Source organism: Lethenteron reissneri, chromosome 19, assembly GCF_015708825.2.
Source record: "Lethenteron reissneri isolate LAM-NWPU_2019-01 chromosome 19, ASM1570882v1, whole genome shotgun sequence".
NCBI lineage: Eukaryota > Metazoa > Chordata > Hyperoartia > Petromyzontiformes > Petromyzontidae > Lethenteron > Lethenteron reissneri.
Window position 1 is genome coordinate 13,629,587 of NC_083797.1, and position 2,717 is coordinate 13,632,303.

The 2,717-nt window shown below is 46.4% G+C and overlaps 1 non-coding gene across 1 annotated transcript; it reads left to right on the forward strand.

The window, feature by feature from the left end:
* The first annotated feature begins 510 nt into the window (after positions 1-510).
* TRNAG-GCC (transfer RNA glycine (anticodon GCC)) lies at positions 511-581 on the forward strand. Its single transcript has one exon. It is a non-coding gene; the product is annotated as a tRNA-Gly (tRNA).
* The last annotated feature ends 2,136 nt before the right edge of the window (positions 582-2,717 follow it).

Below are 2,717 nucleotides of genomic sequence, written 5' to 3' on the forward strand. Positions count from 1 at the left end.
GGTGATTCAGAGGAAGAATTCTGGACTTCCACGTGGAAGACCTGGGATCGATTCCTGGCCAAAGCACTTATATCCAGATAAGCAACATCATAACCGATAAAAATGCACGTGGAGTGGTTTGAAGAAAATTACTTTCCATGTCAATGAAGAATATTAATCGCATCAAATGCATTCCCTTGTATACTTGCAGAAACAAACACGGTGAGGTCACTTTCAGCTGCGGAAATCAGGTCGCAGTAATTTTGACAACAAAATGCCATAACTAGTATTGGAAACGATTAGTGACGAAGGATTTCTCTTGCGGAAAGCGGTTATACCAAATCTTTATAACAGGTGAAGAAATATTTTAACAACATCCCAATAACTTGCATATCATCAATTTAGTCCATCTTCGGATATTCAAGAAAAATGGGAAAGTCAGGAGCCTAAGAAACACATAAAAGTCTCACACGCTACTGAAAGATTTTCAGTATTCATGCATCTCACGTAAAATCACACCAGGCACACGAGGCATCGGTGGTTCAGTGGTAGAATTCTCGCCTGCCACGCGGGAGGCCCGGGTTCGATTCCCGGCCGATGCACTTTTATCCAACTAAACAACAATAAACTGCAAATTTGTAGCGAATATAAAAAAGAACCCACCATCATCTGCAGATCGTGATGAAAAAAATAAAAAGTCAGATTCTATATACGCAGAGAAAACGCAATTTTGGACGATGAAAAAAAGAACAGTATTCATGCATCATGCATCTCACGTAAAAAAATTCGAGTGGAATGTGGTATAGGCGATTCAGAGGAAGAATTCTGGACTGCCACGTGGAAGACCTGGGATCGATTCCTGGCCAAAGCACTTATATCCAAATAAGCAACATCATCTATATATATAAAATCGTTCATGTCTGTCTGTCTGTCTGTGTGTGTGTGTGTGGACTTTGGCCCATACGCACTTTCATTGGACGGCGGTTGCCCCTGGCAACGGCTAGCCACGCCTTCGCCAAGGGCTGCAGTTTCATTGGACGGCGGTTGCCCCTGCCAACGGCTAGCCACGCCTTCGCCACTTTCATAAGCTCCGTATTTAATTAAATAATAGCCATTACACAATATTGTTGGAGCGCTAGGGGGGGGGGAAGGAACGCCACCCGTACCCTGCCTCTTCCAAGCCGACAATTTTAGGCGAGGCCGCAGGCTTTGCACGCTACTAGGCCTCGACACCCACCACGCCACTCTGAGGTAAATTCATCAAAGTTTTTCCTACTCTTCACTACACCCCCACCACAATGTGTGCTATTAATATTACTTTTAAACCCAACGCGCCAACAATCGATTACTTTAATGTTCACTGTACAAATACTCATTAAGCTGGGTGAGCGTACTGCCAGTCTATCATGTACACTGTAGCCTGCTTATTAAGCTCGGTGAGCGTACTGCCACTCTATCATGTACACTCTAGCCTGCTTATGAAGCTGAGTGCGTGTACTGGCAGTCTATAATGTGGACTCTTGCCTGGTTATTATAATCGATTCTTTATATGTTCTTTGTACAAACAGTCATTAAGCTGCTTGAGCGACCCCAGTTCGATTCCAACTCACGCCCACCACCGCTGACGATTATTTGAAACGGACCTGGCCCTCCCCTAGGTCCACTCAGCCTCAAAAGCGTAACTGCTGTCGTGTGTGAACATCGTCACTGGGGAGACAAAGGCGGCGGGGCATCGTGGATCCAAGTCCCGGGCGAAGCCGGGTCATGTGTATGTGTGTTTGTGTTTATGTGTATGTCTGTGTGTCTCTATGTATGTGTGTATGTACATGTGTGCATGTGTTTGTGTGTATGTATGTGTGTGTCTATGTATGTGTGTGTCTATCTTTGTGTGTGTATGTGTGTGTATGTATGTGTGTTATGTGTCTGTCTGTGTCTGCATGTATGTGTGTGTGTATTGTGTATGTGTTTGTGTGCATGTATGTGTGTGTTTGTGTGTATGTGTATGTCTGTGTGTATGTGTTTGTGTGTATGTGTGTGTATGTATGTGTGTGTATGTGTTTGTATGTGTTTGTGTGTTTACGCTCGCATTACACAAATGTGTTGCTGGTCTAAGGCGTTCCTCGCACAGCATTGCCGCTTTATTATTTCAGTCGTTTACTGCCTTACGCACCCTGAAAGTCGTGTGTGTCTGCAGCAAGCGCGTGTATGTGTACCTATGGACGCGCGCGCGTGTGTTGTGTAGGGGGAACGGTAGTGTAGTGCTTAGCGTGCTGTCTGTGTCTGTGTGTGTGTGTGTCTGTCTGTGTCTGTCTGTGTGTGTCTGCGTGTGTCTGTGTGTGTGTCTGTGTGTGTGCGTGTGTGGTGTGTGGGGAGCGGTAGTGTAGTGCTTAGCGTGCTGTCTGTGTGTCTGTGTGTGTGTGTGTCTGTCTGTGTCTGTCTGTGTGTGTCTGCGTGTGTCTGTGTGTGTGTCTGTGCGTGTGTGGTGTGTGAGGAGCGGTGGGTGTAGTGCTTAACGCTACGCTGCGCTACCAACCCGGCGAACCCAGTTCCATTCCCGCTCACGGCCACCACCGGTGACGATTATTTGAACCTCCCCTAGGTCGACTCTGCCTCAAACGAGTAACTTAACTACTGTAGTGTATTAACATCGCCACTGGGGAGACAAAGGCGGCCGGCCGTGGTAGATACAAGTCCCGGGCGAAGCCGGGTAGTACAGCTAGTCTATATATATAAAATCG